General features: G+C 30.5%; 1 non-coding gene and 3 pseudogenes across 4 annotated transcripts; 3 read left to right on the forward strand and 1 right to left on the reverse strand.

Moving 5' to 3' along the window:
• The first annotated feature begins 1,018 nt into the window (after window positions 1-1,018).
• On the forward strand, window positions 1,019-13,925 carry LOC143556972 (protein DETOXIFICATION 40-like; annotated as a pseudogene). Its single transcript, XR_013139482.1, has 6 exons — window positions 1,019-1,323; window positions 10,539-11,170; window positions 12,153-12,209; window positions 12,337-12,575; window positions 12,901-13,019; window positions 13,796-13,925. The product of XR_013139482.1 is annotated as a protein DETOXIFICATION 40-like (transcript).
• Window positions 13,926-18,045: 4,120 nt separating this feature from the next.
• LOC143556971 (serine carboxypeptidase-like) lies at window positions 18,046-21,893 on the forward strand (annotated as a pseudogene). The gene is made up of 7 exons (XR_013139481.1): window positions 18,046-18,528; window positions 19,701-19,869; window positions 19,960-20,079; window positions 20,603-20,886; window positions 20,992-21,080; window positions 21,153-21,414; window positions 21,484-21,893. The product of XR_013139481.1 is annotated as a serine carboxypeptidase-like (transcript).
• A 95-nt stretch (window positions 21,894-21,988) lies between these two features.
• TRNAF-GAA (transfer RNA phenylalanine (anticodon GAA)) lies at window positions 21,989-22,061 on the forward strand. Its single transcript has one exon. It is a non-coding gene; the product is annotated as a tRNA-Phe (tRNA).
• Window positions 22,062-23,576: 1,515 nt separating this feature from the next.
• On the reverse strand, window positions 23,577-26,541 carry LOC143556973 (alpha-L-fucosidase 1-like; annotated as a pseudogene). The gene is made up of 2 exons (XR_013139483.1): window positions 26,011-26,541; window positions 23,577-24,634 (listed from the first exon to the last, which is right to left on the reverse strand). The product of XR_013139483.1 is annotated as an alpha-L-fucosidase 1-like (transcript).
• Between the last annotated feature and the right edge of the window lie 851 nt (window positions 26,542-27,392).

The raw sequence follows: 27,392 nt of genomic DNA on the forward strand, positions 1-27,392 counted from the left end.
TTGTTACAAAATGGTGTAACCGTGCCACGGCTTACCTTATTATAAACAAAAGTATTACTTCCGAAATATCAATCTGATACGTTCACAGAGAAAATAGTCAAGCCGTGATTTCAAACCACGATTACACCATTTTTATAACAACCCTCAAAGTCATACTATTTTTTAAATAACTTTTACATAAACATCATTAGTGAAAATTTTTCCACTCGTGTGACATGCATGCAAAGCACGTTCTAATTAAATACTTTTATCATATGACTCATTAATCAATATAAAAATACTCATGAATCACATGTCCCCAATTTATTCATGTTCCTAACTACCATATAAATTCTAGAAACCCTACACATTACTACTATTTAATTTTCTTTTCATTTCTCACACAAAAACTATATTTCAACACAACTTTCATATTTATCCCTAGGTTAGAGAGTTTATATATCATGCTTTATGTTTAATTTCCATCTTAAATTATCCATACCTTAAAATCAAAACTAATATTTAATAATACAAAATAAACCTATAATAATTCATAGTCCCATGGATGATGTTTTTTTTTTAAAAAACTTTTACTTATTCATTTCAACGATAATGTTTTAGACTCAGTCTAAATTTTACGAGTTAACATGTCGTAATGTGTTTGACATTTTTACATATTAATTTACGTATGCGTTTTGTTTGGCTTAACAATCTTGCCGTGAAACGCGGGTTCTAAATACTAGTTGATTATTAAAATATAGGAGCGCATATCGATTAAAGATCAACTTATTATTAGTTAAACGTATTAAACAAAAATAAGATTAACAACATATAAACAATATTAAAAAAACAAATCATATCCAAATAATTGTATAGTACGTTATAAGAATCTAACAACATAAGAAAAAATTACACCAACTACCTCTTTTTATGAATAAATGACTTACAAAAACATATATACGAATATATTTATATGTTCCCAGCTCTTTATATATACTATACAGAGATTACAACCAACCAACCAGCCAATATTACACAAATGGATGAGTCTCAAACAAATATTGATCATCATCAACCTCTCCTAGAATCAGTACATGGTGGCAGCAAAGAGCTAGAGAGTGTGCTTTCAGAGACCGAGCACCATTGATGAAGCGGCTTATATCCGCGTCTAGAATTGAACTTAATCTACTCTACAAGTTGGCTGCACCTGCAGTCTTGGTTTACTTGATCAACAACTCCATGTCTTTGTCCACTAGAATCTTTTCTGGCCAACTCGGAAACCTGGAACTCGCAGCCGCCTCGCTTGCTAACCAAGGGATTCAACTCTTTGCTTATGGCCTCATGGTGAGTACAAGTGTAAACGAGCCGAGTCCGAGTTGTTTTTTAAAGCTCGGGATTCGACTCCTTTAATATTGAATAACTTATGTGTTGGTTCAATTGTTGTTTGGCCCAACCCGAGAATTAATAGGGGTTATTATTTGGTTGCTTAATGATCAAGTTAGGGTTATCAGATTTTTTTGTTAGCTAATTAAGTTAGATTTAACATTATAATTTATAAATATATGCAACAAAGTTAGGGTTAATCATAAGATACCGAGTAATGTGTAATAAGGGTTTTTTATTTATATTTTCTCCAAAATATATTAAGAGTTATTCAATATCTATTTTATGTGTTTTACTTTTTTGGTGAGCTATATAAATTTGTACTTGAATTGGTATAAGAATCAAGTTTAAGAATTCGATAATCAGTTAGCGGCGATCGGTGTTTTGAAGAGGAATTAATTAAAGGCACAAAAGTGAAATAGTATTTATTTTGGAGTTTAGGTAGTTACATAAAGAAACAAAGAATAATTTTTGCAAGTATTGTTTTTTATCATATTGATTTCTTTGGTGACTAGGATTTTTAAGATAACGAAAGTTCTTTTTCGCTTTATTAGTTAAACAAGTAGGGTCTGACCACCACGTTGATTGTTTTTCTTTTATTTTAGGTTGTACAAGTGGGTTTAATTTAAAGTTAGTTTTAGACGCGTTGAGTGGGTTATGTTTTTACCAAGGTATTGATTAAAACGATGTACTCGTGTTTTGATTCGAGAATAAAAGAAGATCAAGGAAGATTCGCTCGATTAGATGACTGAAAAGTAGCCAGATGAGTGGATATGCGAGTTCATACGAGCGAGGTGTTCCTAGAGGTGTACCACAATATAAAGATTGTGAAGAAATGGATGGGTACCACAATATTTTCAAAAATATGATCCCCTAAGTTCAAAATTTTCAAGTAAGTGTCTTGAAAGACAAAGTTGAATGGCACATTTTTCCATGAGTTTAAAATATATAGGGTCGAGATAAGAAACTTAAAAATCCCGTCTGGCAAGACAACTTTTTAATATAAACATTTGTGAAGAAATGGACGGGTACCGCAATATTTTCAAAAATATAATCCCCTGAGTTCAAATTTTTCAAGAAAGTGTCTTGAAAGACAAAGTTAAATGACACATTTTTCTATGAGTTTAAAATATATAGGGTCGAGATAAGAAACTTATATAACCCGTCTGGCAAGACAACCTTTTAATATAAAGATTTTGTGAAGAATATGAACGGGTACCACAATATTTTTTAAAATATGATCCATTTCGTTCAAATTTTACAAGTGTCTTGAAAGACAAAGTTGAATGACACATTTTTCTATGAGTTTAAAATATATATGGTTGAGATAAGAAACTTATATAACCCGTCTGGCCAGAACGCTTTTTAGTTCAAAAATATGGAGGGATCCCTTAATATTTATAAATTTATGATCTTATTGGTACAAATTCACCCTAAATGCGTCTTGAAAGACTAAATCTAAAGACACATTTTCCTATGTTTGTGGAAGTTGTGGGGACACGTTAAGAAACATTAAAAGACCGTCTGGCAAAACTGTTTAATTTCAAGAACTTTTAGTAGGAAATATGGACTGGTCCCCAATATTTTTAAAAATCTCGTCTGACACTTGTCTAAATTTTATTGGCCGGGGATTTTTTCAGATCTCGTCTGCTCAGTCCAAACTATATGGCTTATATTGGGAATATCTTGAAATTTAGGGCTATTTTGCACTTTCTCTCTCTAAAAAAGGGCTATTTTGGGAATATTTCCTTTTTTTACCGTATAATATTATCTTTATATATGTGATACATTTTTTTGTATTTCACATGATGTTATTATTTAAAAAAATTACTTATTCTAACCCGGCACACGGGTAACTAACCTAGTTATAAATAAATGCAACTAAGTTAGGGTTTATCATAAGATACACAAGTTATGTGCAATATATGTTTTTGAGTTATATTTCCTCTATAATATATTGAGAGTTATTTTATATCTAATTTATGTGTTTTACATTTTGGTGAGCTATATTAATCCGTCCTTGATTAAGTACGTTTGTATTTATTGAAAGATTAATCAATGGCTATTTAGTTAATTTAGGGGTTGGTCAATGGTTTTGATGATATTTTACTACTAAACTAGGTTATTGACCCGTGTACGACACGGGTGGACATATATAAAACGTTTAACAACAACACTCGAGGAGACAATAACATGATATATAGTTGTTATTATAACGTATTATAAACAAAAAGTTGCTTCAACATAAGTACAACCAAAATAACATTGGTTCTACAATTACTATATACATAATACTTTTCATAAATAACAAAGTAACTTTCGTTTTACAATTATTTGATAGATAAAAAAAACTTGAAAATTAAAATTTCATAAATAACTAAATAGTTCCTTATAAACCACATTTGTAGTTTTATTTGTAACATTACCCTCCTTATCTAATATAAGCATTTTAACACCGGCTCTACTCTTCACTCGTGATAAAGCCACATATAGCTGACCATGTGTAAACACCGGCTGTCGAAGAAGATGAAAGGGCTTTTGAAAATTGAGGAGTTGATATTAGATAGTATGGTTATAAATATATTATAGTAATATTATAATATTATTATGTTAACTTTCTACACTTTAATTTGTAAGAAATTCTTTAATATGAATTACAAATATAGATTGTATATTTTCGTATACGATGAGATATTTTTTTATGATATGACGTTTTAAAATTAAGTAGCTTGTTTTTATGAAACATTTATAATTGTCAGTATTGTTATATGCTTGTTTACCGTTTAAAGTAAAAACGGTTCAAAAAGACATCTCAAATTTATAACTCGTTTGTAAATTTGTAGTTTGATAATGTTAGGTTTCAAAAAACAGGAAGTCAGTTGTGAAAAAACACGCGTTTTTGTTGGTTTTACAAATCTAAATGTTACATTTTTACAATCAAAATAGTTTTAGTAAGCAAAGATGTTTAAATATTGATAAGTTAAACCTTTATTTTTTATAATATTAAAGGATTAATAAACTTATAGTTATATTAATGTTAATAAGTTTGAAAAAAAAAACAAATAGTTGTATCTCGTACATAAACGTTGGTGTTGCGTATAAGTATTGTAATAAATATTATTTGACTTAATTTTATTTCCTGTCAACTTATTTGGTAACTAATACATAGAGTTATAGGAAATACATCATTTCCTTTTAAAATTTTGTAACATTAAACTATATATTATTAATGGCTTTCATCAAATTTTGTAGATTTATGTGTTTTGTTATGTGTGGTTGTTAGATAATTATTAGTGGCTTTCACCATAAAGTGTAATGTAGTATTTAATGGTATGAAGCTAAATAAAGTCGATTATTTATGCTAATAACATTGTAATTCATGTTAACTTATAATACATACATTAAATTTAAAAAGTTACAATTGTATGTTGAAAAGTGAAAGTGTAATAAAAAATAAGTTTAGGTATTTAAGTTTAGGAAAAGAGTACAACATAAGTTATATTGAAAAGATATGTCATGATGAATATTGTACATGTAGATGTCTAAAATGGGTGTATCATTATTCAAATTGCATGTTGGTAGTACCAATGTAAAAAGTAATGTTAGTAAGATCACGATGATGAAGATTCCCTAATTTAAAGTTTTATAAAAAATATGTTATTTTTAAACTAACATTAGAAAGAATAAACATAGTAGTTGGTGTGAACTATAAACCAAGGAGAATAGAGAATACAAATATAAAACAACACATAACATTAGAAAAACACAAATTCATTGCTATCCATATGAAATTCAAACACGACAAATAAAATCAAATTGATAATGCCAAATAAAGGACAATAAACACAAAAACACAATCTCAAACAAAAAAAAAGTAAACATGCATGCAATACGTTGCATTTATTACGAAAATTCCAAATCCGTCCATTTTATATCTTTTGCATTCCAACGGTATCTCCCTCACCAACATTAGCATCAACAATTGGTTCTTCGTCAACCTTCGTCTTGTTTGCAGACATACAAGTGTCATCATGAACATCATAAGTGTCATCCAACTTGCACTTGAGTTTTGCATCAACGATAGGTAACGAAATAACCTTTTCGTCAAGCGATGAAAGACGGTCAGGAATAACATCTTCAGAAATTGAAATCAAAGTGAACTGGTTGGACGAAGGTGTACGCAAATCCTACGAAGAAGTTTAAAAAAATGTTTTTAGTCTACACATTTTGATTTCATGAAATATTATATTTAGACAAACTGATACATATTCCATTATTATTTTTAATGTCTTACCTTTTCGGTTGACTTCAGGCCAGAGATTTAAAACATTTATTATAAACCATGTTTGAATTAAATTTTACCATCTTGAAAAACATTTATCACTAACTTCATTTTCTAAATTCAAATGTGCCATTTCTTTTTAACATTATCAAACTTTAAGTGATCTAAATCTCTTAAAAGAAACAGATCATTGGATTCCAATATTGATTTATGATAGTACTCGTGTTACACATGGTGGAACATATTTAAAAACATGATATATATGTAACATCATATAAATTTAATGAAATGCAAATGTTGTAATTATAAAAAAATGATACTTTTACATGAATTATAAAACATCATAACTTATTTGAATCAAATACAAAACATACAAAGACTAACAAAGATAAACGAAAAGTTAAAATATTTTATAACTTTTATCATTAGTACAATAATAAGCAAACAAATGAAATTAGTTTTCAAAACAATAAAACAATTCTACAATGTCGATTCAACAAAACTTTTATCTCAATGTTGATTTAAAAGATGAACTTTATCTAAGACATTTATTACGCATTAATAACTGTAATATTTATTACTATAAGATGGTACCCATGTTTATTTGCACATCAATTTAAATCATTTATTACAAACCATGTTTGAGTTAAATATTACTATCTTGAAAAACATTTATCACTAACTTCATTTTCCAAATTCAAATGTGTCATTTCTTTTAACATTAGCAAGCTTTAAGTGATCCAAATCTCTTAAAGAATCAGATCATTGGATTTCAATATTGATTTAGGATAGTACTCGTATTACACACGGTGCAACATATTTAAAAACATGATATATATGTAACATCATATATACATATAATGAAATGCAAATGTTTTACTTATAAATAAATGATACTTTTACATAAATTATAAGACATCATAACTTATTTGAATCAAATACAAAAATATACAAAGACTAACAAAGATAAATGAAAAGTTAAAATATTTTATAACTTATATCATTAGTACAATAATAAGCAAACAAATGAAACTAGTCTCCAAATCAATAAAACAATTCTACAATGTCGATTCAACAAAACTTTTATCTCAATGTTGATTTAAAAGATGAACTTTATCTAGGACATTTATTACACATCAATAACTGTAATATTTATTACTCTAAGATAGTATGCGTGTATATTTGCACATCAATTTAAAACATTTATTGTAAACCATGTTTGAATTAAATATTACCATCTTGAAAAAATTATAGTTAGTAACGTACTATCTTGAAAAAAAAATTAACAAACCATGTTTGAATTAAAATGTCTAACTTTTAATTTTAAAATGTCATATTTTGACTTCAAAATGTCAACATAATATATATGTATTTTTTAAAATCCAAAATGTGTCCACTGTTTTTTCTTTTGCTTGAAGCAAACTTAATACAATTAATAGTAACTCTTGATAACATAATAATGGATTTTAAGAGAAAATTTAATTAAAAATGTTACAATAGTCAAAATAAATGTATGTTAATTTTTATATGGATACAATTTGTGAGTGCAAATCTTAAATTTAAAAGTACTTAAATCATATTGATATATTTCAAGAAAGTTATATTTACTATGTAAAAGTTATTTAAAATTTAAAACAATTTAATATGAATGGTCAAAAATGATTTAATGTGAATGGTCAAATACTTAAATTGGTCGGAAATTTATTTAGTTTATAACTTCTTCATTCGGATTTTTTAACAAATAAAGAAAGTCAAACCATATAAATTGTAATAATGAGATAATTATGGTATTATTTTGGTCAAACCATATTAAGGAATGAGTTTATAAAAATGGAAAAGAAATAAAAACTATATACAATTAGGGTAAACAAAAATAAAGAATTGAAGTTCTGGGTTGTTTTAACATTGATTACAAATTTGAATCTGTAATAGTATGAACGATAACTTGTAATTTTATAACAAAAATAAAAATAATAGTCTGAATGGTAACTTTCTAAGGTAGTACTTTTTGAAATATCTAGAACAAAAAATAGTAAAAGTAATAACATACTTGTAAAGTATAATTTTAATAATTTAACATAATCTGAATTATAATTTTTGGTACTTATTAAGATACGGTTATAGTTAATATAATAATGGAAAACATATATAGAAACAATTATGTTTGACAAACAATTATTATGGACATCAAATAGGAATTCAAATTTAAATCATATACAAAAAATGTAGATAAATACTATAGAGAAAATCGAGACCTTCATTTAATTATTTATGTAAAATAGTAAACTTATTATTATCTACCGATTATGGACCATTAATTTTAGAGAACTTATTATTATGTAAATTATGGATAATTAATTTCAAATTAATTTTTTATGATATACCAAAACTATAAACAATTACGGTAAATAAAAATAAAGTATTGAAGTTATGAGTTGTTTTAACATTTAGAACGAATTTTGAATTTGTAATGGTATGAATGGTAACTTGTAATCTTTTAACAAAAATAAAAATAATAACATATTTGTAAAGTATAATTTTAATATGTTACATTAAACATAATCTGAATGTTGGTATATATTCAATGTAAATGTTGGTCAAACCATTATTATGAACATTAATTAGAAATTCAAATTTATGGGAACTTATTATTATGTAAATTATGTATAATTAAAGTATATAAATTATGGGATAATTAAAGTATTAAAGTATATAAATTACAATATTGATGTTAATTCGGTTATATATACAAAATGAAGGAACGAATAAACATTAATTAGAAATTCAAATGTTAGTCAAACAATTAAAGGAAACTTGTTAAATAGGAAACATGTTAATATTTCGTGTAAATGTTAGTCAAATAATTAGTATGAAAATTAATTAGAAATTCAAATTCAAATTTAAATAATATACCAAAAATGTAGAGAGATACCAAAAATAAATTCGATATCTTGATTTACTTATTTATGTAAATTAGTAAACCTGTTATCATGTATTATTATTTATAGATTATGGACATTTAATGTTAGATAAATTATTATTATGTAAATTATGGATATTTAATTTAAAATTAAGTTTTTATGATACACCAAAAGTATATACAATTATGGTAAACTCATATTAACTTTGAGTTGGGTGAAATGATTGCAAATTAATTTGTATTTCGTTAGGATTTAAATTTTTATATAAAAGGGAATACAATAATTATATTATAAAAGGTAGTAACAAAGTTCTATGTATGTGTAAATGTTATTTTATAATTATCATTGATATGGCCAAATAGTAAATGAGAAAAAAATGAAGTTAATTTGTAAAATCGGTTTTCTTTAAAAATTAAGAAAAGAAATTGTGTATAAAATGTGAATTAAATAAATTGTATTAAGCAACAAAATTAGGAAATAGTTAATTGAGAAAGTCAATGCATATAAAATGGGAATCCTGTTATGACCATAAATTAGGAAAGTCAAACTAAATAATTCGAATTAATGGAATAGTTAATTGTGTCATTTATTAAGGCGCCGGAAAACAAAATATACATCAAGGTATAGATTAATATTTAGCTTTAACTAAAATTTATGAAATTGAAATACTGAAATACATGAATATTCAAAAAAGAAAATCTATACATGATAATATAATAAAAATACATCTTATAAAGTCTTGATCGATCGTCAAATCATATTATATGAGTCAGAAAATAACCTGAAATAATAAAATCGAAAATTAATATTGATATTATGGTTTTTTGAATTATAGTTAATAACCGGAAAATTTTAAAAGATGTAACCGGAATAACGATATTGTGACAATGACCATGGTATGTCGGATTTTTTTGTAGAATTTCCAGAGAAATGAACATCTATTAGTGTTGACATTGACCTGAAATTAGAATATTAATGTTGATATTATGGAATATTTGATTTTTATTTTGTAACCGAAAAAATTGAATGTCTTACCGGAAAATAAGAAATATGGTTTTTAACCATGGAATCTCCGATTTTGATACCGTCGATGGATGAACATAATTTTGATCTAGAACATTGATTAACATCATGTCAAACAAAAGAACACAAAAAATTAAAAAAAATACTAATAAATATAAAACAATCATCATTGTTATAAGTATAACACATAACCGGAAAAAATTACCGTCAATACTTACCGGAAAAACATAAACACGTCCAAAAATTGTAGACATCGCCTTTCTTTATTAAAAACCTAAACTGATTTTTATAAAATTAGTTAACAATTAAAAGAAACATAAAAAGATTAGAGGAAACAATTAGCGGAAGAAATATAATATTGCCGGAAATACATATATCAACAATCGGAATTTAATATATAATAGAAACTTACCAGAAAATAATTAATAAAGATATAGATTTGGATTGGCCGGAATATGGGAGAGGATGAAAGAAGATCCGGCTATTAGAGAAAGAAAGAAAAACATGATTAGGGTAAAAATTAAGAAATGTTATTGTTTAAATATAGGTTGAGGATGAGTTGGCATTAGTATGAAAGGAATTGGTGACATGGCATTAAGGTGGCATTGATGTGGTATAGATTGATTTTATTTTTAATTTATTTAATTGGTAAGAAAAATAGAGAAATGCAAGATATATTTGAAAAGAAAGGAAATCATCCAATAGAAAAGGGACATGTGGAGGCAAACTAATTTGTTTTAATAGTATTGTAGGATCCATCTAAAGTCACTCATTTAGATATACCTAACTGTCTTAAATTTATTTTAACAAAAAAATATATATACAAATTTATTTTAACAAATAAAAACAGGTACCTTGTAATGAAACAACTAATTAGATAGTGTCTAGTAAGATATTCAAGTGTCGATACGATCTAACACTGTACCATGTATGCATGTGATCAAATATAGCTCGGAATGGGTAGCGCAGTGGAGACGTTATGCGGTCAAGCATTTGGGGCTCAAAAATTTGATATGCTTGGAGTATACCTTCAAAGATCTGTAATTGTTCTCCTAGTAACAGCCATCCCGGTCACAATAATCTACATTTTTTCTAAACCGATTTTAATATTACTCGGCCAATCACCATCAATGGCATCCGCGGCATCCCTATTTGTATATGGCCTCATACCTCAAGTATTCGCGTATGCTATCAACTTTCCTATACAAAAGTATCTTCAAGCTCAAAGCATTGTGGCACCAAGTGCTTATATTTCAGTTGGAACACTCGTTGTGCACTTGATCTTTTCGTTGATCATGGTGTACAAGTTCGGGTTGGGCTTGCTAGGTGCTTCGTTGACACTAAGTTTGTCATGGTGGATTATTGTCTTTGGTCAGATTGTTTACATCTTGATGAGTGATCGATGTAAGGCTACATGGACCGGGTTCAACTCAAGGGCGTTTGGTGGGCTTTGGGAGTTTGTAAAGTTGTCAAGTGGATCAGCTGTGATGTTGTGTTTGGAGACATGGTATTTTCAGATATTAGTGTTGATTGCAGGGTTGCTCGAGAACCCTGAGCTGTCGTTGGACGCGTTATCAGTTTGGTAAGCGTCACATTTATTGTGTGTTGTCTTTTTAGATAATAGTTATTAATTTCCACATGTACAATACAAATGGGCCGGCTTAATGATTTTGAAGGCTAAATCGAAATGAGATTTTGTGGCCCTTCATGACAAGTGTGAATATATATATAGGGAGAGGATCATGAGAGAACTCCATTTTATGGAGAGAACTAGAGAACTAATAATGAAGTAATAATTTAATTAAAAAAATATTTTTAAAATTCATTTTCTTTCATCCTTCTTATATGTTGTTATTCTTCACCACAAAAAAAATAAAAAAATAAAAAAAAAATTAACGAGTAATGCATATATGCAATACGCCGACTTTTTTTATAATGCATATGTGCAATAGCGTGCATTTTGATATTTGAAAATAGTGTTGAATAACATATATATAGTTGTTTGTATTGTTTATTTGCAATAGTATTATATTATATACAAAAACTAAAAAAATCGATATAGTGCGTATGTGCATTAGTGTTGTGTTACATATATGCGATAATGTGTTTTGCATACAATTATTAGTGTCGTATTTGCATATATTCAATAGTGTGTATTGGATAATGCAATTGCGTCGTATTATATGCAATAAAACACTATTGTATATATGCAATATGCATTAGTGCACACATGCACTACAGTACTACACCGACAAGTTTTTTTTTTTTTTTTTTTAGTATCAAAATCATCTTATTAGAACGAGGAAAGAAAAAAAAATCACAAAATAATTTTTTTTAAAATAGTTAAAAATAATTCTTTACTAGTTCTCTCTAGATCCCACCCACATATATATATATATATAATGTTGTTTTTTATGGATTTTGAGGCCTTAATTAAGTGTGCGCCTAAAGCCTTTTCTTGGTTGCGTTGGTCCTCGTGCCGGCCCTGCTTTCAGCTTATAACTACCCGATCATATTTATTTCGGCCCATTTCAAGATTTTATTTTTAACTAAATTTTATGCAGCTCAAGTGTCAATGGATTGTTGTTTATGGTCTCAGTTGGGTTCAATGCAGCTGCTAGGTAAGTTTTATTCTTCATGCCTTAGATTTTTATGATAGTTTTGCATACTAGTCTGTTTATAAAACTTTTGTGAAGTGTTTGGTTAATATATATTTATCACTTATCATATATAGAATTTTAAAAACAGTGTAAGGGTTGGAAACGAGCTTGGAGCAGGAAACCCGAAAGCTGCAGCCTTTTCAGTGTTAACAGTTACTACCATCTCATTCCTCATTGCTGTAGTTGAGTCAATGATTATACTGTCATTGCGCGACGTTATTAGCTATGCATTCACTAGCGGTGAAACTGTTGCGCATGCAGTCTCTGATCTTTGCCCGCTATTGGCCATTACCATCATTCTTAATGGCATACAACCTGTTTTATCAGGTATATATATATATGGTTTGGATCAAATATAAAATTAAATTAGCGTGCTAAATGTACGAATCAAGTAGTGTAATTATATATATAACATAGTGTAATTATAGTGTAGTGTAATTACACTACTTATATATATAATTGCATTACTTGATTCACACAGTTAACACACTAATTTAATTTATATATATATATATATATTTGTGTGCTTGTGCGCGCATGTTGTGTGTGTACATGTGAAACATTCACATGCATGCAAGCTCATGAGTCATGGATATATGCGGTGTATTAAATTGACATGATATGAGATGACATGATGCATGAATAATCAAAGGTGTGGCTGTTGGTTGTGGATGGCAAGCGTATGTAGCGTATGTGAATGTTGGATGCTATTACATTGTAGGCATTCCCATCGGAATTCTTCTCGGTTTCCATTTCAACCTTGGAGTTAAGGTACCACTAATCTACCTATTCTAATAAATTAAAATAACTGACACATATGTCACTTAGAGATTCATTCTTAGCCAAAATTTCTCGCTCAAACTATTTTTCTATTTATAATGGAAACTTTATATATGTTAATCAAAATATATCCATTTACATTTAATCAAATAATTGATTACTTAAATTATTGAGATTAAAAATATACGGGTATTTATGTCAGTATAACAAAAAAATTTATATCTTTAATGAAATCATGTCTACCTTTTTATTTATTAAATCAATATTAACACTTTTGAGTGTAGATGAAAAATTAATGAACAATGTTTAGAAGTTTAAGAAATAAAAACAAGAAGAAATTATGAATGAATAGCAATTCTATTTTCACGTATTCATTCAACCCCCACGGATGCATGAAGTTCTCATCCATGTTTTTCGAATCTGTAATACAAAAGTGTGTTTTAGTCATGCTAATTATGATATTCTCTTTTTATGTCATTTATAATCAAACATATTATCATATTTTGTTAGAATTTTTTATTCCATTAACAAATATAATTACAACTTATAAAATTACTAGAAGCATCTTTTTCGAGATTATAAAGAAATTGCGTCAAATTTTGCCACGTATTCGTATGAATATAATATTAGAACTTATTAAACTATTTTAATATAACTTTTTAATCATTTAATATATATAGTTTAATTGTATTTCTATTAAGCTTTCCTTGTATTATACGGGTTCTTAAGCTGGTTTAAAATAAATCATTGTATCTTAATACTAATAGGGATTATGGTCTGGAATAATTGGAGGAACCACGATGCAAACCATCATCTTATTATGGTCAACGTTTCTTACCGACTGGAATAAGGAGGTATTGCAAAAAATAATATGGGCATTTTTAGTATAACAAAACAAACTTTGCTTAATTGGGAAGAAAATAAAGAAAGTCCTTTGAAGGAATGAAAACAAGTCAACGGACCATTTGGATTTATTAATGAGGTGATCATATTATGTGTTTATTGTGATAATGTATTCAATAAATATAAAGCACATGATGCTATATAGTATATATCTCATGTTTTACCTCAGAACAAATGTATTCAATTCAAGTTTCAATTAAGACTCCCGGCCGCTAAGGGAGGTTGGAGGGGAAGGTTTGGTTATTTATGGTATACGAGCAAGGGCTTTTTCTGAAACCTAATTCCGGTCAGCACGATTAAACCATGTCGATTAAACCCTAAATCGATGTTGTTTGGAAGAGACAAAAGCATGTCGATTAAACCCTAAATCGATTAACATACCTGAATGAAATGAACTCGGTTTCAATGTGGTTGAATGAACAAGGGTTTAGAGGTTTTGTGATTTTATTTAAAACGGTTATAAAGTTATAATATTTATAGGATTGACTTTTAAAGGTTTAATATAATTGTTACAAATTTGAATGATAATAATACATCTATACACGTGATTTTTTAAAACTTTTTTTTAACGGTCAACGAATACTTCAAACGAGCTACTGGTTAAATTCACTATATCGGGATGCACTCATCTTTCGATTCGGAGAAAACTCTCACCTAAAGCCAGTATTGTAAATATTGTTAGTCGCTAGTCGGTCGGTGGGGTGGGAACGAGTTTAATCGAGATGAGCCGGGATTAATCGGATCGGACTGTAATGTATAATTTTCAGTTTTATACACACACACATTTTTAGATGTAATTTTCAGTTTTATACATACATTAACACATTTTGGCTGGAAATTGGCTGGAATCTCGCCGGAAACCATCGATTTTGGCTAGAACCTCATCAGAAAGGTCGATAAAGTCCGATTAATCCTGATTTTGATCGGATTTCACTGTTGATCGATTAATTAGCTTATTAGCCAAAAATCAATTAGTAAAGTTGAAACTAGTGATTAATCGGCGTCTAGTTGAGATTTTTGCAACACTGCCTAAGGTGTTAGCCCATGAACACTTGCCCGAAGACACGTCATTATGGTGAGACAAAACTCATTCAGTTCAAGGATTCAACTAATGAAAGCCACTTACACGCCTAGTCTCCCATCATCACCGTTGTGCCTCTGAAACTAAATGTTGGGGTGAGAATCGAACATGGGTCATATGGAACACCGAGTCTCTCACTTACTACTCCACCACTAGCACATTTGCATTTTTAAATCTTAGTACTTAATCTTGTTACTTTCAGTAAATGTCAGGGACTAACTGTGTAATTTTGTCTTATTTGATTCTTGAAAGAAATTTATTATTACTTATACACGTAACCTTTGTCTGTCTTTTGTCACGAGTGAAATTTTACATGATACGTTCAAACCCAGTTTAAAAAAACAGTCAGTCACGTTTTAAACGTGTCTAAAAAAGTCAGTCCGGTTTAAACCCACTATCAACTTCAATTTATTTATTTTTCTTTTATCCATTATAATTCTTTGGAATTGAAATATAATGAAGGATATAAGTTAAATATTTGCTTGAAAAATGTAGAAAAACTTAAATTTTTTTTTTTTTAAATAAAGAATTTCTAGCATTTCTTTGAAAATTTAAAAGACTTTTTCTTAAAAAATAATATTAAAAAAAAAGATTTTCATGCTGTCTCACCACTCTACCACCATTTTCGTCATTGTCACCACTACTTTCCACATTGACGCGACAAACTCTGCTTCTACCCACCATCATCCAATAGAAGGTTAAGGAAGATGACAACCACTAATGGCGATGGAAACGCCGGTTATTGAGTTTAAGATTGCAAAACGTGTAATTTTTTTGTTTTCGTCGTTTCAAGTGTTAGGCGACACAAAACCAAACACAAGAAGTTCTTTTTTTAAAAATACAATTCAAGGCCTAATGTTTCCAATTTTTTTTTAACTATTTGTGTTGTTTTAGCTATTTTTTTTAATACTAACTGATATAACTAAATTATTCTCATTCATAGAATCATACTAAGAGAACTCAAGGAAAAAAAAGAAAAAAACTATTATCAATACACTGTGTGGAAAAAAAAACCATTTGTCTCATGGGCTTTGTAGAGCCCATGTCCTTCAATATAAAATATCATATGTCACCATCAATCACATACCATCGTTTCAAAACCTACCAAACAAACACACACTTAATGAATGTATCAACAAGTTGTGAGGGTTAATAAATATATAATGTGTTATCTCAAGTGTTTTTATAACTATTGTTTGAATTCGTTCAATAATGGAGAAAAATGATAGTGACACATGTATGACTATTTTCATATGAACGCTACATATATAAGAAGATATTTAGACTCATGTCATCTTCTTGTCACCATTCCTAATTATGAAAGAAAACACCCCATGATTAAACAATATGTATTCTTTATATTCATTCATATCATCTAACATACCATTTAGAATAATGTGAAACGACCAAACTTCATAGTATTAATAAATTCGGGTTTAACTGCAAGTAAAATTAAACTACAAGAATAAAAAAACGCAAATTTGATAGGGATGAAAATTGCAAATTTGAAACTATTGTACTAAAAATGCAGCTTTGGACAAACGACAGGGATGAAAACCGCATTTCACTAAAATAAGTATTATAATAAAGAAAGAGTGAAAAGACATGTCTACCATTGACTTATTGATTAAATTTAACGAGATTGGTGATTTAGATGTAATTGACAAGAATTGAGAAACGTGGAGGGTCCATATGTAAAAAATAAACTTTTTGAACTAAATTCGCATTATTTGCCAAACCATAAGGACGAAAATAGCACTTTACTCTAGAATTATTTTATGCTAGCTTAAATTCTTATTATCAAATAATTTAGTTTTTTGCTATATATTAAAAACTACATATAACTACAAGCATTTATTTTTAAATATGTCTCTTAATATCTCTTCATAAATCACACGTCGTATCAAGGAATTAATCTCTCTTTAAATAAAAGGATTCAACATTTAAATCCTTTAATAAAGCAAATGAATGAATTGGACATTGATGGTAGACACTAGACAGAAATATTCCTACTTTTTTTTTCTTCTTCAAAACTATGATTAATAAAAATAATAGTCTTTGTTTTTCTAAACAAATACTCTTAATAAAAAAACAAAACTACGTGCTTATGAGCTTTTTATTCAATTTGAAACACAATGAACACTTTCTACAACTCTACTCATTTTTATTGTCTAATTTATGTGGCATATATAATATTATAACAAAACATATATTTTTATGTTAGTATACATATATCTTATTCGAAAATTAAGTAGTTGTTACTTGTTACATACAACAAGATACTTATACATGATGAGAGAGTTAACCTTTCAGATAAAAAATGAAGATAATCAACATCTACATTTTCAATCTCTCCCGCACAAACACAATACACCATGTGTGGAAAAAGACCTTTACACACGTCTAGAAACACAACACATAATCAAACACTAGCTTTAACTTTATACACATACGGGTTGGCCCTGAACGAGATACCTATACATGAAGAGTGGAAGGCAATTGTCCTCCATAAGAAAAATATATTGTCATTTATACCTAAATATCTTAATCGCCCCCATAAAATTTTATTCCCCAATTGCACTGAAAAGAAATTATAGGTCCATAATTCGTTACTACAAAGAATTTTGTAAGAAAATAAGATGAAGAAAGAGTTTAGCCTTTCAGATAAAAAATGGAAATAATCAACATCTACATTTACAATCTCTCTCTCTCTCTCTCACACACACAAACACAACATACCATATTACCATGTGTGTGAAAAAAGACCCTTAATTTTCACATGTCAATAAACACAACACATTATCAAACCTTTGGGATTAAACAAAAGTTATATAGTGTTATTTATATCTAAAAATCTCAATCGGCCTCCATGAAATTTTGTTAAGCCCCCCAGAATTACCCTGAAAAGAAATTATGTGTTCGCAACTCGTTATAAGAAAACTAGATGAAGAAAGAGTTAAACCTTTGAGATAAAAAACGAAAATAATCACATCTAAATTTCCAATCTCTTCTCACATAAACACAACACACCATGTGTGATGTGTGTGGAAAAAGACCTTTTCACACGTCAAGAAACACAACACATAATCAAACACCATATATATAACTATATAAGTATACATCATGCCCCCACACATCACTCAAAAACGACTTATTTTCTTCTATCTCCACAACCATGGCTACTCCTCATATTCTCTATCTCATTCCCCTTATTCTAGTTTTCATTCCATGTTCGTCGGCACGAACCATTCCATCTTCGATTCATCATTCGAGATCTTTGAGAAAAACCGGCTACCAACTCATCAAAGACCTCAACTTGCATCCAAATCTTGATGTTAATATTGTTAAGTCCTACAATCATTCTAATTCATATTTTGATCAAGAACTCAAAGTTACACAATCTGGGATTGTCGAAAAAAGGTTATCTCTATCGGTTCTTGGTGACTCGGGTGCCACCGTTCATGATCTTGCTCAACATGCTGGATATTATCACATTGAACATACTGTTGATGCCCGGTATGTATTCACTAGTTTAGACTTTTAGCATAATAAGTTTATATTTTAAGTATACTTTTATGTTACAAAAATGACACTAATTAATCACTTTTAGATTATGAGTATTATGTAAAGAATAAAGATTCAAACTTTGGGAAGAAAAACATATCCTTGAAAATATCTTGATGATTGAGAAAAAGTTAGGAATATTGGGTGGGAATATAGTGCTTTATTATTTGATTGGTAGCTTTTATATTTCATAATCTCTTAAGATAATAATTAATTATTGGACTTTGGAGTGTGTAATGGATTGATAGTTTGATATTTGGTATCTTTGAAAAGTTCAAATATTCATACTTGTAGGACGTATTAGTTCAAGTCTTCTACAAAATTAGATTGACTTGATGAAATATAATCACACACACCACATACATACATACAAATAATTACATTATATATATATATATATATATATATATATAATTACATATATACAAATGTCGATGTTATATACATAAAAGGAGCCATTAAACTAGTTAGTTTATATGTATGTTTTTCACAAGAAAATATGCATACACATACAGGTTCTATAAATAAACATTTTTTGTATTATAAAGTTTTTTAAAATTGAAAATAATGAATGATTTGTTTTGTTTTTCATGTTCGCGTAAAAAACACTATATTTGCGCATAACCTTCTCCTACACACATAAGGGGCGCTTACTCTAATAAATGTTAATATCTTATCGTGAACAACACATGTATTATGGGATGAGAGTAACTGTGTCAGACTAAATCGTAAAATTCAGGTATCATAGACATATAGGGTTAATAGGGCCTAGTCGGCCACTTAAGTAAGACACACCGTGTAAATCATTAATGAACCATCATTGTACGCACTAGTTTATTAACACTCAAATTAATATAGGTTAAAATGCTTAACTTAATAGTATATTTTAAAAAAAAAATTTAATGAATTATATAAAAGTTATTCATGTTTAAAAGATAGAAAAGTAACAATTATGGCTACTACCTTTTGTCTCCTGGTCATAATAAAGTTTCATTTATCATGAAATTGTGAGTCTCATCTTATTTCTTTGGTATATTTAAACATTTTAAATTTTCATATTTGATTGGATTATAATTTATAAGTACTTAAACTGATAAATGTTGAACATGTACTTTGTTGTGTAGAATGTTCTATTTTTTCTTTGAATCAAGAAAGTCCAAAGCTGACCCTGTGGTCATATGGCTAACTGGAGGACCAGGATGCAGTAGTGAATTGGCTCTTTTCTATGAAAATGGACCCTTTAAGCTTACCAACAACTTGTCTCTTGTCTGGAATGATTATGGCTGGGATAAGGTTCATATGGCTAAAACAAAATTTTATTATGTTACAAGTTATTAATGTTTAAATGTATTAGTGACGCTCACTAGCTAGTTTTTTTTATAGGTTTATAACTTGATATTCGTTGATCAACCGACGGGAACTGGCTTTAGTTATAGTTCTAGCGATGTAGACATGCGCCATGATGAAACTGGTGTCAGCAATGATCTTTACTTCTTCTTGCAGGTTTGTGGCTAACTAAATTCTTTATTTCATTAGTTTATCCTAGTGTATGTCGAAAAATCTTTTGTGTTCTTAGCAACGCCATTATATCGTTGTTGATTTAAATCTTGTACACTTTACATGAACTTAATGACGCAGAGAGAGAGAGAGAGATAGAGAGAGAGAATTTTTTAAATTTGAAATATATCATCAAATCTTCAAAAATGAAAATTGACAATCAAATTATTGGAATTAAAACATAAATTAACGCGTAAATTAAAAAAATTTACACATTTTTACACAAGAAAATAATGATTAGAAAATGATAAAATTTGGTTCTAAAGCTAGACAAAAACGCCTATGACATTTGTCACATGATCCGGTATGTCAATACCTATCCGTCCACTGCTTGTAGGACCGTAACTCCACTCATAACCCAAGTTACTTTTTTTAATAATATTGTTAGGGTATTTTCTACATTATTTTCCTTTGTTTAACCAGTCCAAGTACATTATGCTAACTCATGGATCAACTTCGTATCATTTAGGCATTCTTTAAGGTACACCCCGATTATGTCAACAACGACTTTTACATAACTGAGAATCATACGCCGGACATTACATTCCAGCCTTTGCTGCTCGAGTTAATCAAGGAAACAAGAACAAAGAAGGGATTCATATAAACTTGAAGGGTTTTGGAATCGGAAACGGGATTACAGATCCTGGAATCCAGTATAAATCTTACACCGATTTTGCTTTGGCTAATAAGTTGATTTCTACACCCAAATTAACCGGAAAATCCCGGATTGTGAAGAGGCAACTAAACAATGTGGTAACTATTAACTAAACATATATATCAAACTATTTTCACTTCTTTTCTATATTAATTTTGCTAGACTTGGTATAATAATCATTTGTACATTTATTGTGTCTCTAGGTACATCTGGTACAACAACATGCATACAAGCATTGGATGTTTGTCAGCAAATTTTCCAGGATATATTGGACATCGCGGGCAATATAAACGTACGAAAAATTAAACTATATTAATAATTACTAAAAATGTTAACTAAATGTTTTCTTATTATGTATTTGTAGTATTATGATATTAGGAAGCAATGCCAGGGGAGTTTATGTTATGATTTCTCGAAAATGGAAAATTTTCTAAGTCAGTTGTCGGTGAAAACAGCGCTAGGTGTACCAAACAACATAGATTTTGTATCGTGTAGCGATACAGTAAACCAAGCGATGTTAAATGATTGGATGAGAGATCTTGAAGTTGGGATTCCCGAGCTTTTGGAGCAAGGGATTAAGTTGCTTGTATACGCGGGAGAATATGATCTTATATGCAATTGGCTAGGTACTAATTAATCAATGTACATAAATGATATTATGTCATTTTTGTTTAACAAATATTTGAAATTTGTAGGAAATGCGAGATGGGTTGACGCGATGGTGTGGTCGGGTAAGAAAAGATTTGTCACGGCTTCAAATGTTTCGTTTGTGGTTGGTGGGAAAGAAGCTGGAGTTATGAAGAGTTATGGACCGCTAACGTTTCTTAAGGTTCATAACGCGGGACATATGGTTCCAATGGATCAACCGGTTGTTGCGTTACAAATGTTGCAACTATGGACTGCTGGAAAACTTACTAAGCAAATATAGGATGCACAAATTTTCATAATTGAAAAGAAATTAAAGGATTGAACACAAAAAGAATTTTAACTTTTAATTGTTTAAATGTTTGTTGTTTTACTTGTAATTAGACATGAGTTTGGAGTGTTTATAATTTATACATAGTAAAAGAAAGATTTTAAAGAATGATTTGTTTTTATTGTTTGTATATATTGTTGGTGATATAATAAACTATGAAGGTCTAGTTTCTATGGCTGAGAGTTATAATTTATTTTAATTTATCAAAAGTTAATAAATATAAAGCGGGGATAGCTCAGTTGGGAGAGCGTCAGACTGAAGATCTGAAGGTCACGTGTTCGATCCACGTTCACCGCAAATATTTTTTATTTTTACCAAAATACCTTATTTTAGTGCTTTAATATTTTTTACTTTTACCAGTTCAGATTCTATTTCATTAATGTTGTATTCATCGCAAATATTTTTTATTTTTACCAAAATACCTTATTTTAGTGCTTTAATATTTTTTACTTTTACCAGTTCAGATTCTATTTCATTGATGTTGTATATCTAACACCATGTGTAGTGAATAGAGCGCATATGGGAGGCGTTTTACGTCATGTGGTTGGTTACGTACCAACTCCACTCGCTGAGTTTCGTGACTGACTCAGTCACTTCAACTCGGCTGACGCTTCTCACCCTCTTATTCTACAATCAACCAAACCCCAAAAAGTGTAACATAACAATTTATGTTGTTTTTATTATTATTATTTAATTGGGAATGTTATCGTCCAATTAGTGAAAGTTGTAGGTATTAAAAACCAATACCACATTTATAATTAACGTTTATATTGTAGCTAAATTTCACGTTTATTTTACATAAAATATTATAAATTTCAGTCTTTGTCGTACAACTTTTGCATATTTCACTTTCCAGAGTTCATATTGTTCTCTTCTGATTATTATCACGACTCGTCCTTATTTTGGTGAAATAATATTTTTTACTTTTACTAGTTCAGATTCTATTTCATTTATGTTGTATATCTAACAGTCTAACACCATGTGTAGTGGATAGAGCCAATATGAAAGGCGTTTTGCGTCATGTGACGCCACGTCACTATAGGGACGTTTTACAACGAAGTGGTGTAGTGGATGAAGCTCATTCAAATCTTTACCTCATTATTATTTTATAATTAAAATAAAAACTAATAAAGCAACAGCCAATTATCTTCCTCCCTTTCGACGCTTTGTTGGAGGCACCCCCCACCTCAAAACAGCCCATAGCGCCCAAGGGGCTATGGAGGATTTTTTGGGTGGGTGAAGTGTCCCACTACGCACGGTCTAACATTTGCCTTTCATCATCGCGGTCTTTTGTGTTCGTTTTCAGAGCTAGTATAAATTCAATTTGCTTGGAGACTTGTAGAGGTGGAAAAATGTCGAGGTAAGTTGATGGTTTAAATTATGACTTAAGTAGAGAGATGATGTGACTGATTTAGTAGAGAAATGATGGTACATTTTTCGGTAAAATTATTAATAGGGTGTATATTTAACACAACCCAACATACACATGTACAATAACATGCTAGAAATGTACACAATACTTGCTAGTTTATATTAATTATATTAAAGAAAAATGTAACATCCTCACACATTCACATTTTATTCTTGTAATGGCTCCAACATAACATTAATTATGTTCTTCAACATAATATTATTGCAGCCAATGCTTGCATTATCAGAACCAAAAACCATAGCTTTGGTAATTATTTAACATTTTACCACTTACTGTTATAAAATTTTATTCATGAACAAGCATTTTATCACTTTACAACATGTTTAAATATTCTTCATTATCAATATTCAACACTCATTTTTTTACCTTCATCAACTATGAATCACAAATTTTTATCGCGTAATATCATAACCAAAACGAAACCAATATTAAAAATAAACGAGCCTATACCGAAGAAACACGAGTTTGATTATAAACAACTTGATGCAGAACTTGACTGCCATCAGAAACCGAGCTCGTGTTACTTTTTATGGTCATAGAAACCGTGTCAACATGAACTCCCAAATAAGCGACCAACGGGTCAGCCCGAGACTGGTCAATAACAAGCTGTAGGGCCTGTGTTTTCACCATTTCGAACCGTAGCAGCCTCCGGTACCCAACCGTGGTCCCACTAACGACGTTACACCATTCACCGTCTTCGTTCACAACATCAACATGAAACTTAATAATCCGCTGCCCCATTTGAATCGGTTCTTGTATTTGTACAACGTTAAAACTCGTAAAATTTTTAAAATTGAGATATATTTCCCAACGAGACAGGTTCTTACCAGGAGCCCAGTAAGTAAAAATACCATCTTCTAAAACCAACCTAGACGCGAACCGCGTCTCGTTATTACCACCGCGCGTGCTACTAGCCGACACGTTCGCGGTTTTCGCGATATTATTACCAAAAATCGATTTTCTTAAGTTAGAAAACTCTTGGAGAACTTTAACATCTTCTTCCGATATCAAACCCGAGGAATTCGGAGGCACGTTTAGTAGTAAAAGACAGTTTCTCCCCACCGAATTATAATACAACTCGAGAAGCTCGGTGGCGGATTTAGGCTGCTCGGACGGGTGCCAAAACCATCCGGGTCGGATCGACACGTCACATTCGGGCGGGACCCAGTCGTGTCCTAGCGGGTCTCCGCCTAGCGAGTAACTGGTGGATGTGTTGCCGATAGCGGCATTGCTGCAGTTGAAAAGTGACCAGCAAGTTGTGCTTGCGTAACCGCCCTCGTCACCGACCCATCTGACGTCCGGGCCCGCGTCCGAGAATATGACCGCGCCCGGTTGCAGCTGGTGGATTAGACTAAACCAGTTGTTGAAATAATATTGCATGTCTTTTTCTCCTTCACCTTTTGCACCATCTAGCCATACTTCATTTATGTTACCATATCTGTCACATTTAATTACTGTATAATTAGTATTAGATAATATATATTAGTTATGATTTATTATGACTATAAGCTATGACTTATATATAGTCGATTAATAATACATAATATCTTAGTGGTGCAAACAAGCCGAGCCGCTCGTGAGCTACTAGATATCAGATCAATAAAAAGCTCGAAGCGAGCAGAGACTAAAATAAAGCTAGTTTAGTTATCGAGCCCGAGCCCGAGCTTGAGCCTTGTATGGAAAGATCGTTTAGGCTCGTCAAGCTTTAACAAGCCTAGTTTATTTTTAAATTATAAATCTTTTGGACTTCTATGTATTTGTTACACACTGCAGAGCCTAGCTTCGGCTCGTTTAAGCACTGCACACGAGCTTGAATCAAGCTTAGGCTCGTTAAGGTTTTCTCCAAATATATAAGAATATTTATAAATGTATATAAACATCAAGTTTAGTTACATTATACCATATACTTGAGTGAACCCGAATACCAATTACCCTGACCCGAAACCAAATACCCTGAAACTGATCGGTATACGGGTAGGATTCCTATAACAAAAAACCTAATTAACCTAAATCTTATTTGGGCCGGTAAATGTGTTGGATTCCTAGTACCGATAAGAATGGCGATATTGACCGATATTTGATTGATATATCACCGATACTCCCGATATCAGTGTTTTAAGTCTTAATTATCATTTTTTAATGTTCAAAGTCTTAATCAGTTCCTACTTGCTACGATTGTTAGTGTTTTGCAACTTGCAAGTTGCAAAAGGTTAATTTGTTAATGGTGGGAGAGTATACTGAATTATCAGTGTTAAATTGCTATATATATATATATATATACATATGAATTTTACATGATATTTAAATTACCAATATCCCAACAATATCTAAGATATCTGTCCTCCCGACCGATATCCGATATTTTTCCGCATTAACTGCTTAGTTAATACGTTTTTATTTCCTAGGTTTGAACCAAAGATCAGGTACTGTTTTTATTTCACATCTGATGCATATTATTTAATATACATCAAGTTAAGTTAAATTATACATTTATACCATATGCATTGTAACTTATTTGGGTGCATGATTTCTATTAAGAAAAAAACCCGAATAACCCGAAAGTGATTAACCTGAACTGATTAACTGATTAACCCAATCATTATATAGACAGTTGCAGCATAAATTTAAATGTTCGAAGCTGAAAATAACGGATATAAAATTTGAAAAAAAAAAACATAAACATACAAGGTTCGGTTTCAGTCAAAGTCAATCACCAGTTACCGGATACACATTTACCGTAACCATAACCGAACGGTCACTTACTCATATTCACTTAACCATACCCATCGGTTTTATTTAACTACAATTAATTACCTTGTAAGCAATTCAGTCATTTGTCCCATATAATACTCATTATACTCCAATGTCTTCCCATACACCCCTTCATGTCTATCCCACGGCGAAAGATACACCCCGAAACCAACCCGGGCGGCTTTCGCGGCATTCGCAAGCTCCCCGACAACATCCCCGGTCCCATTCCTCCACAAACTGGACCTGACACTGTACTCCGTGTACTCAGACGGCCACAGGCAAAACCCATCATGGTGTTTTGCTGTAATGACCACCCGAGAGAACCCGGTTTGAGTGGCAACGGATACCCATTGGGATGCGTTTAGTAGGGTCGGGTTGAAGAGGTTTGGGTCGGTGTGACCGGAGCCCCATTCGGAGTCGGTGAAGGTGTTGGGACCGAAGTGGAGGAATAAGGACATGTCGGAGAGTTGCCAGTGGAGTTGGGGGGTGGTTGGGAGGGGTAGAATGGGAATTGGTGGTGGTGGTTGAGATACATAGGAGTGTGATGAAGGTGATGAAGAGGTTGCTGTTAAGATCCATTGTTGTTGTTTGTTGGTTGTGTACTTGTGTTTGTGTTAGTTGGATTGGAGATTTGGAGGTGAGTTGACTTGTTTAAGTAACAAGTGGTGGTTGAAGACTTGAAGGTAGAGGTGAATAAAAAGGTTTGGGTTGAAACTGGTTTGGTTTGGTAAAGAAAGGTCAAAATCGGTTTATGATATGTTTTGGTTCGGGTTAAAACTTGAAACTGGTATCTTGATCAGGTTTACGATTGGTTATGGATCGGGTTTTGATATGTTTCGGTTTTGGTTCGGATTTTGATAGGTTTTGATTTTGGTTCGGGTTCGGGTTTTGACCGAACTGAATATAGGATGATGGGACTAGGTGGTGTTTGTTGAGATCCATTGTTGTTGTTGTTTGTTGGTTGTGTACTTGTATTTGTGTTAGTGGATTGGAGATTTGAAGATGAGTTGACTTGTTAAGTAACAAGTGGTGGTTGATGGGAGAGGTGCATAAATCGGTTTGAAACTTAAACCGGTGTGGGTTGAAACGGGTTGGGTCTGATTTGGTTAACGAAAGTCAAAACCGGTTTATAATATGTTTTGGTTCGTGTTAAAATTGGTATCTTGACCAAGGTATGATCGGTTATGGTTTAGGTTTTGATCAGTTTTGGTTTGGGTTTGACTGATTTTGTACCTGTGTTGGAGTGGATAATGGAGGTGAGTTGACTTGTTAAATCATCCTCATTCACAAACTAACTCAATTCAATCTTTATTATAAAATTAATTTCTCTCTCTTTTATCTACCCAACCAAACCAAACTTTTCTCACTCATTTGCAACCCAAGCTACACTATTTTTTTATATAAATATAATATGTAATTGTTGTTTTTATTTAAAGTTACTATAA

This window comes from Bidens hawaiensis, unplaced genomic scaffold (assembly GCF_021521415.1).
Source record: "Bidens hawaiensis isolate Kalapana, Puna unplaced genomic scaffold, B.hawaiensis_p1.1 tig00018764_1, whole genome shotgun sequence".
In the NCBI taxonomy this organism is placed as follows: Eukaryota; Viridiplantae; Streptophyta; class Magnoliopsida; order Asterales; family Asteraceae; genus Bidens; species Bidens hawaiensis.